This window comes from Pinus tabuliformis, chromosome 2_1, assembly GCF_031772625.1.
Source record: "Pinus tabuliformis cultivar Carrire ecotype Pingquan chromosome 2_1, CPIR1, whole genome shotgun sequence".
Taxonomy (NCBI): Eukaryota; Viridiplantae; Streptophyta; class Pinopsida; order Pinales; family Pinaceae; genus Pinus; species Pinus tabuliformis.
This window is the reverse complement of record NC_142299.1, coordinates 538,079,702-538,090,203: the sequence shown is the minus strand read 5'-3', so window position 1 is coordinate 538,090,203 and position 10,502 is coordinate 538,079,702.

Below are 10,502 nucleotides of genomic sequence, written 5' to 3'. Positions count from 1 at the left end.
ACACATGTGCATAAACACAAATGACCAAACATGCATGAACAATACTTGAAATCAAACCTGCAAGAATGATACATGCAACTAAGCATACAAGAATGTAACCAAACATGCAAGAATGTAACCAAGCATACTACAACGATACATGTAAGCGACATAAATCGACATGTAACCAATCATACACTCACAACTATGCATTCCACAAGAACACCTCAAATTTCACATGACAACATCACTACAACCATGAACAACATCATGAAAATGCAACAATCACATGGAATGCAAGTGTGAGAGATACACATGCAAGTGACATGCATGTATGACCAACACATAACCCATCAAGTCTGAGGGGTGAACCACACTGTGATACCACTCTGTGACACCCTCCTCACACATCTGCCCAAGCAACCCGCTAGACGGGGTAATCATGTGACGAGAGGCCACTATGATATGATTTGACCTCCTAAGTGATGTTAAGGAAGTGGAAACAACGGAAACACACATACATACATTAATCATTAGCTACATGACCCTCAGGAACCAATCCAATACTTTAGACAACTTGCCTTGGGGTCCCACTGAGCTTTTAGACAATTTAAGGCTCAGTCACTCCCATGTTATAAGCATGAGTTTGACCAACAACCCAAAGTTGCTCTCACAGGCTTGCCTGCCAGCGACTAGAGATCAAAACTGTCAGTGTTATGCTAGTGACTCCAAGATTTGAGCCACTTTTTCAGGCCTAGAGCCCAGGCCACTGCCTAGAATTGCACCGTCTCTTCATATTAGTAAAATAACATGGAAATGACAATACTAAAGAAAATAATTGTTCAAGACCTTGACTGGACCCCTACTAGCCATGATAGAAATTTCGTCAAACATATTGCAAATGTGTAATCTACAGGTGTAATTAATTGTTCCAAGCATAGGGGTCTCATACTTAGCTGAGAATCACTAAGAACCATTGATGCCTCAACACATCAACTACCATTCCATCCATTAGGTCATAGATACATTGATCATTCAATTACAAGTAAAAACACGAGGAAAGCCATACATGGATGTTGTCATGAAACACATACATAACCAACATAATAGCAGCAAAAATACTCATGAAATTACAACTATATGGACCACATAGAATCCATCAAAATTCTCATAGAAATACAAGGAGAAATAACCTTTCATTAAATATGCAAAATCCAAACCCAGGATGGGACTTCCACGTTCCACCCGTCCGTAGAATGGCTGAACCAAATCTCTCTTCAGTCATTCACCCTCATACCATATTCCAAGCATGAATGTGGGATCTCATAGAACACATCAATCAAAACTCATCCAAGTCTTCTAGAGGCCATCCACCTCAACCTATCAAATAGTGATTCCACCTCACAGTCAGACATCACAAAACAATCATCAGATTGGTCTCCATCCAAGCCTTTCAGGGCTTCCAAAGCGTTTACTCCAACCAAGGCTTCCAGGACTATTAACTCAACCCACAATTATCGTAGGGCTTCTAGAGCTCTTGTCCAACCAAGGCTTCCAGGACTAGTAACTCAACCCACCAAGGGCTTCCAGAGTGTTTGTCCAACCAAGGCTTCCATGACTATTAACTCAACCCAAGCTATTACAGGGCTTCCAGCACATTTGTCCAACCAGGGCTTCCAGGAACTAATAACTCAATCCAAGCTAAGGAAACATGAGAACCAACCAAAAACAAATAATCAAATTAAACCCACAAGCACCATGGCTATCCAGGAAATGGCAAGGCTAGGCAATCCACTATCAATCTAGGCAATTGTTAGGTCCCTATAATACTAGTGATGCCCCCATTAATATTGTAGTTGAATCCCTTATTAATATTGTTGTGCCCTTATTATCCCCATATTGTTATTACTGTGCCCCATAGAATCCCTCTATTGTTATTTTTGTGCCTTTATATTATTATTGTTAGGTCGGCTTGGTTTTATTGTGACCCCTTAGACTCCTATACATAGAAAGGAGGTTTTTCCATTGTGTAATGTAAAGGAGGTTGTGCCCCCTCGAAGAGGCTGAATTCTAAGTCGTTCAACTATCTTTTCTATCTTTTTGTGAGTTGGTTTCATAACATTTGGTATCAGAGCTTTGGATTCTAGGGTTTCGCTACTCCAAATAGGTCATCGTGGCATTTTCGCTATAACTTTTTTCTACAAAGTTTTAAAAGCAGAAAAAAAAAACCATTTGAGACGAAATCACACTGAACCTTGGGTCCGAATTTTAGAACTTTTCGCACTATATTTGCGGAGATATGATATGAGTAATTTGACCTTTTTGCGGACTCCTGAATTACATTCCAAATAGGTGACATTGGGAAAATCATCATAACTTTTGTTTCGAACATCAGATTGAAATTTCATAAGAAGTTATAGAAAGAGGATGGACTGTAGTTTCTGGTGTATATTTTTTAGATACTAAGGTCAAAACAGTGACACGTGGGACTTCATACAAGTTCGCTCTTCTGGAAAGGTCTATAATCAGGTCATCTTGGGAGATTGTGCGTAACTCTGCTTTGGAGAATCTAAATTCAATCAGACTGGTGGCATTGGAAAGAGGACACAGAGGGCTACTGCAGGTCGCAATTTCAAAACTGGATGATCTGAAATTACAGAGATACATTAGATTCAATATCAAGCTCCTACAAAGTGAAAAAATGTATGTAGTTTTTTTTTTTTTTTGCATAAGCTTGGTTTGAAAAATTAGTTTGAAGGAATTCAAAGGGCATATTAGAGCATTATTATCTGTAATTGATGCCCCGAGGAAAGAAAATGTAAACACCTAGTAAGCAACCTAAAAGCTCTAGCATGACTCATGAAGAAGAGGAAGAAATGCAACATGATATATCAAAATTACGAGACCAAGTGCAACAAGTGTCACTTGAACAAAAAGTAACAGAATCTAAGATGGATGGTTTAAAGAAAGATGTAGAAGTTAAGATGGATGGTTTAAAGAAAGGCGTAGAAGCTAAGATGGATTGTTTAAAAAAAGGCATGGAAGCTAAGATGAATGGCATGGATGCTAAAATGAATGGCATGGATGCTAAAATGGATGGCGTGGATGATAAAATGGAAGAATTGAAGATAAATTTGAATAAGTTGCTACAAGAAATGGTCACTAATGGTGAAAGGGCAGTAAAGGAAACTCATGATGAGAACAAAAGAAATGTTAATCATGACTTCATAGACTCTAATGTTGGATCAAAGACCCACCATATTCCAAAAATCGATATGAAGAAGTTTGATGGCAAGGATCCTGCAACATGGATACTACAGATGGAGCAATTTTCGATCTCAATAATGTGCAAAACACACAAAAGGTACGTATTGCAACTTTATATTTGGAACCAAATCAGTTTGTATGGTATCAATGGCTTTGCTTTCATAAAAAAAGTATCACTTGGGCAATTTTTACAGAAGAAATGACAGCAAATTATGAGGATACAACAAGCAACACTTTTTTTAGCCAATTGATAAGTCTCAAACAAAAGGGTTCAATAATGGAGCACATTGAGTAGTTCCAAAAATTGAACATAAGGGTAAAAAATATTCTAGACGAGCATAGGGTTGATGTGTTCATAGGGACTTTAAAGGATAATATCCAACATGATATTCGCCTTTAGGAACCTGATTCATTAGACAAGGCATTCAAGTTAGCAAGAAAAATGGAAAGCAAAATTATGGAAACCAGGAAGCATACCACTCACAACTATAAAGATGGAAGTGTTGTTGCCCCTAGTCTTCCACAACCTATAAGGTTGACACCACAAAAATTGGAAGAAAAAAGAGCAAAAGGGCTTTGTTACAGTTGTGATAGCAAATACACTAAAGGTCATAAGTGCGTTGAGAAGAAATTATTCTACATAGATTGTGAAGAGGAAGAAGAAAAGGAACAGGAAAGGTCAAAAGAAGAGGATATACTCCATGAACAAAGCCTAGATAAAGAAGAAATGAATCCGACCATATCTTGTAATGCATTGGCTGGAATTACGACTCCTCAAACCATCAAAATAGAAGGACAAATCAAGAAGAAAAAGGTAATAGTGTTGATTGATTCAGGAAATACCCACAATTTTATTCATTGTAAGATAGCAAAAGAATTGAATTGCTTCCTATATCCAGCACCAAAGTGTCAAGTGATGGTTGCAAATGGAGGAACAATAAATTGCTCTGGAAAGTGCCATAATATCAAGCTATCCATGTGTTGTTGGGAAAAGTATCCAATACGGAATGACCCTATCCCACTCTAAGGGTGATAGTACCTCAGCAACAACCGAATGTAAAGTTATTCAAGATTACTTCTTTATGAGATGTAAGAGAGAGGAGAAAGAGATCCACTAACCGTTATCTTCCGCTAATGATTGATCCAATCTTCTCTCTTTGCTGCTTGCTCCCAGCTCCTTGCTCTTTCACTGGCCCAGCTACACAAAGGATCCTGCAAAAGCACAAGAAAAGGAAACTACAAGAAGCATACATCCATAATCGATTCAAGGATTAGAATAAATCAAATATACAAGCATCAATACGCCACAGAGACACATGCATATAGAAGAACCTCAAATGCTTTATTAATGGAAGAAGTAAAGTTCTGAGAGTGTTACAACCATAAGAGGCCCAATCCAGCAACACCTCCCAGCAGAAAGAAATCCCCTCTTCACCTCCTTCAAAGCAATCACCCAATAGTTCTATACTCAAACCAACAGCACTTCCTTACATTCACAAGATTCCAGCCCCCTTAGACCTCATGAGAGAGCTCTATATATAGGAGTTTTGGAGAAAGGATGAGTTAGCTTGAGCTTGGCATGGAGCTGACTAGTGTCCTCTCCCACTTCAGTTATTCTTCAGTTCTTGAGTCCACTTGGAGTTTCTTGCTTCCACTTGGAGGTCTAGATCCTCTTACTCATCACAAGGCGAATTCCCTGATCCAAGTGTCATTTTGGAAGCTTCCTGGGCATTTGACACCTTGCAGAATGACTGTGCCACTTGGCCAATCTCGCCCAGCGCAGGTAGCCTTCATTAGATTTGACATTCAGCGCAGGTACAGAGTGGAGCCGTTGACATTCAGCGCAGATGCTCAGTGGAGCAGTTGACATGATCCCGAATTAGCTTGTTTTTGAGTGTTTTCAGGTGGAGAACTGATTTTCAGTGCTGTGGTTTGCTGACCTTGTTCCTCTAGGGGTAGGAACAACATGTTTAGGGACTTTGGATCCCTTAGATTATCGACATTTCATGCTTCATGCTGTAAGGCACAAAAATGTCTATAACAGTTGCCCCCTAAAGTATGAGGTCGTTTATCGGGTGAAATGCTTTATCAGGAGGATCCGAAGTTCATTCAATCGCTGAGAGGTGCCCTGTAATAAGATACAATACAATACATTATTTTTCATTCTGCTTTCATGATCTAGCTAAGGCGGGCATTCCCATGCTCAGCTTTATAAATTCATTTTGGTACATAGAACAGACGATCGTCTGATGGTAGACTGATAATTCTCTGCTGAAATTATCATCCTTTGAGTAGGATGATCATCTGCTGCAATGATGTACATATCAAATGTCTTTATATTTCCTGAATATATATCGCAGCCCGGATGGATGAAACTAGATCCGGGGTCTTCAAACTCGTTCGATCTTCACTCTAAGTACAAGTCGATCCATGTGAGAATTACGCTGAAGTCGAACATGGAAAGATATCGCTTGATTACCGGTCGATAATGTAAACCGTTAACAAGCGCGAGAGGAATCACCAATAATGACAATGACCCTCAAGGTACTGCAGTACAATTCACGTGGTGTGAATAAAGGACTTGGCGTCGAACACCACGCTAAATCTTCTGGTCGAAGGTCATTGATGTATACCTGTCGCCGGAAGTGAGAAACTTGCCATTGAGGCATGCAAGCTTCAAAGTACTGGGGGGTTTGTTCCTAGATCAAGTTCTTGGATAATGAGCTGAAGTCAACAAGAAGCGATCCGTCAAAGGAGGGCCTTAATGAATCCCACATCAGTGACATGGAACGGAGCTAATGATTTTAGTGGAGGTGAAAACAATCTGTGAAATATGATTCAGGGTGGCGATCATGGGTGGATGAAGGATAATGTATGGCAGTGGATGGGACACGGTTGACTCTTTCTGAACAACATCTCTTGAACATATAACGACACTGATGTGATGGATCGGTAGCATTACCCCAAATGTGGATGGTTTGGCGAGGACCATGGTGATGAGACCGGTGAATGAAACAACCCAACCCGATGTGATACGGAGGACAAAGTGTCATGTTCAAGAGCGACTTGTTACCATTAAAGCTTTGAGGTTCTCCCAATTTTTCCCCAGTCATTTCTGACCAGTACCTCTTTATTTTTGTCAAGCTTGAGGAGGATAACATATGCTTGTTCTATGACCTACCCTTCGGGCAAGCCCATCGCTATATTTTAACGAGCCTAGCGATAGGGAAACTCGTTCTCGTCTAAAGACAAGTTTGTCACTATTTAATCATTTTAACGAGTCTAACGACAAGGAAAACTCGGTCCTTTTCATTTTTAGAGAGTCTGAAAAGGTACAGAAAGTTAACTCCAAAATTCCTTTTTCGTCATGTAATCCCTTAAGTCCGAAAAAGTATAAAACAATACAGAAGGGATGAGTTTTCGATAACTTTAACGAGCCGAATAAAACAAGCGCTCGACCTTTTTGTGTAATAATCCCTCAGGTCCAAAAAGATTAAAATCTAGAGGAGGGATAGCTCTTCCGGTCAATTTAACGAGCTGGAAGGCCAAAACTCGGCAAACTTTTCATATTTTACGAGTCAGATGAAAAGAGCTCAAAGAAGACTCGTCTTTTGAGGAACGAGTGATAAACAGGGATAGTTGCAGATTCCAGGTACAGGTTGGAATTTTCCAATCACGGCAGTGTCACAAGGATGGCTAGGTGAAATCACTCTTCGCAGCTGTTCCTCAAAATGGGTAAATAATCATATGGAGGTGAACGATCGGCCAAATGGAATGGAGGTGGCGGGTGCAAACACGACCAAGGCTTTTTATGGCTAATAAATTTACGATCACAATGGTTATTTACCAGTACTGGGTTCATTTTTTTTAAAGAGCTTGAATGCGCCAAAACACTGCTCAATCTTATGTTTATTTTTTACCGAGCATGAACTATGTGCTAAAACTGCTCGGATCTCGCTTTTCTATTTTTTAACGAGCATAAATTCCGCGGTAAAACTACTCGATTATACCAGTCATAAGATAAGAATGTCTCCTGTGAGATAGCTATTTTTTATGGAGCTTTATCTCACGAAGCTATGCTCCTAATTTGGCAAATTTTGACCTTTGCCCCACATCCTTTCTTTATGCAAGTTAGGAAACGACTAATCCAAAAAACAGATAAATAACCGCTCTTTGCTTGCACTCCAAAAGGTTTGCATGCCCCCAGGTATAAAATACAATTTCAAGGCTGCCCCTACTTATCCGATAAAACATTTGTTTTAAAGGGTGAGGCTTACCTCTTTTAGGTTACCCAAAGATTGTTTTGTTAATCTTTCAAACTGAACACTTCTTCGGCGATGTCTACCGAAATAGACAAAAGAATCTTATTCCAGAACAACCCCTCTTCCTAGACGGACGGGGTACGAACTAGTCATATTCTCCCGCGGAAATCTACTCTATACCCAAGGTTTTCTCTGCCCAAAGCAGACCAGGGTGCATGCCCCCTGGGTTCCAGTCCCATCTTTCCGAATCACTCGCACTCATCGGGAAGGAGGACTGGGGGTGGAGACATTTCTTGGGTGAATAGACCATTGAGGGTTGGTACGTGACTATTTGCGATGCGTGATCCCGGAAATGAAAGTTGGTCTACGAGCTTGACCATTCTTCCTTCGTGTGGAAAACACATTACCCTAAAGAGTGAGGAGACTATAGCTCCCATGCAATATATATAGTCTCGTCCAAGGAGTAGGTTATAATCCAAGGGTCCTTGAACAACCATCACGTTCATCTGAACAGTCTTCCCTTTCAATGTAACAGGTACATTGGGGAGGATCCCTAATGGTCGACTGGTTCCTTTATCAAAACCCGAGAGATTTCTTATCTCAGGCAAAAGCTCTAGGGAACCCAGTGCTTTCCAAGCAATAGAGGAAAGGATACTCACAGATGCCACTTCATCAATGATAGTTCCATCCATTACCATTTTGTAGATTTGGACTATGATTCTGAATGGTATACTGGCTGGTAACCGGGGTCTGCCTAGTTGGTTCCAATCAAAGGATACAACCAGGTTGCTTGGTGGTGGGACCGAATACACGGCCGGATATGACCTTGACGATGTTCCTTCCTGCGATAAAGGAATGGGCGCATTGCCCTGATGCTCATCAGAGTCGGTGTTGATGAAAAGAATCTGGATGGTGTCATCCTTATTCTCTTCAGTGAGGGTGTCATTTGAAGATGAATCTTCAGTGACGGTGTCATTTGAGGATGAAACCTCTGAAGGAAGAACCGGGTCAACTGTCGTATCGACCTTTAGACTTTCGTCTGGTCTGGATTCAGTAGGTTCATTTTCAATGACTGACGCTTCAGCTGACCACTTGAGCGGGCCAACTGTATTTTCAACCAACGAAGGACTTGGCACGAGTTTTTTGTATCCAGGAGGAAGCATTACCGGTGAAACCGGACGATCTTCCAAAACTCTCTTCGCTTCGTCTAAGAAGGGACAACGGTGGATGGTGTGATCGCCTTTACACAGTTTGCAGGGGGATCTTGCTCCCCCTCTTTGTCTTGAACCTTCACTTTCGTTGGTTGACGGTAAGCATTCAACATGGCTATCAGAGGTTGATGCTCCCGAATTGTGCAAACGAGGTGACCAGTCCCTTAGTATCCAGGGAATACAGGGACAATCTCTATGGAAGTGGTCTCCTCTACATATGACACATGGTGATTTAGGCCCGGTCTGTGCTGTGTGTGGATTTTTGTCAGATGTCTTTTGCTTGCCCCCAGTCGCCTTAGGCTCCTTCTTCTTCTTCTCCTTCTTCTCCATGGGAGCTTGGCTTTTGCCGGCTCTACCTTGCGAAGATGAAGGATTAGAGGAAGAGTTATAGGAAGTGGAAGGCTGGTGGGCAGCTCTAGACTCATCTAACTGTTGACTCGACTGTTCAGGAACCATGGTGGTCTGAACTACATTGATTGAGAATAGCCAAATAGGCAGGCTAATTGTTAGTCCTGGAAGCGACAATGTGGCCATGTGGGGCGCACCAACTTCTCCCCAAGAGGAGAATGGACTAGGATTTCCATCATATGGAATTCCTTGGTTGGGGCATTCCATGTTCTCAACCTAAGATCAACGCGGGAATAGGAGGTGATTATGTTCCGTTTAAAATAAATTTTATAATGACGCTTTAGACACAACTTGCTTTTTCACTTTTTAAGAGTCGAGAAAAAGCTAAAGATGACTCTAGTCTCCTTCGATGTTTTAACGAGCCCGAAGTGACAAATGCTCGGATGGACTTTTTCAGTTATAGAGTTTGAAAAAGGCCAAAAGAAACTGCTCTGGAGTTCTAGGTAGAGGGTGTGCCAAACTTTTCGCAAAACCACAGAATACGTTTTACGGTACGGGTGGTTGATCTTCGTGAATGTTGTGTTCACTGCATTGCGATCAGTAGGGCGGCCAACACGGTTTCCTATGGATAAAGGCTTTGTTCCTATAGGGGTCTCCCAATATATACGCGATGGTACGTGGGAGCACAAGTCCGTATTGATACTTATCGCTTCACCGTGGAGGAATCACCCAACCACTCAATGCTAAGATATCACGTTTAACGACGCCAGAACACGTCTCTAGCTTAGACCTCTATGTGTTTGCATTATGTTTCAATGCGTTGTTATGTAAATTCAATTTATTTTAAGGTTGATCTTGTTTAGCAGTTTGCCTTTATGGATCACCACGAGATGTATAGTAACACTCCTAAATGCAGTCTAAGATGATAAGCAAGCTTTTCAATCTTTCAACTTTGAAAATCTTAACTACTGAGGGAAAACAAAGATAACATCTTTTCACACAGATCATAGAGCACACACTAATGCACTTTTTCCTAAATCAACATGCAAGCTGTCATAATGCACATGCACAATGCAAGTATTTCTTTTCTCTTTCTTAATGTTTGTGCGACACAAAAAGAAAGCTGTTGTATAACTTTGAATTCAATTTCAAGTGAAAGCAAACAAGCTTGTCCAAAATCAAAAGACACCTTAAGATTTACTTGTTTCGACACTAGAAATGTATAAACTCAAACCATATGACGAAAGCAAAAGCTCAATCAGCTATGAACAGCAATCAAACTAACTCTCAAGATCAATACGACACTTTATCACAGGTCTAGATCTAAGAGGTCACAGCAACACTAGTTCACTTTCGTTATGGGAAACTGTAAATGATACAAGAAATACACAAAGAACAAACACAGTTTCTTTATACAACCGAGGCGGAATAGTGG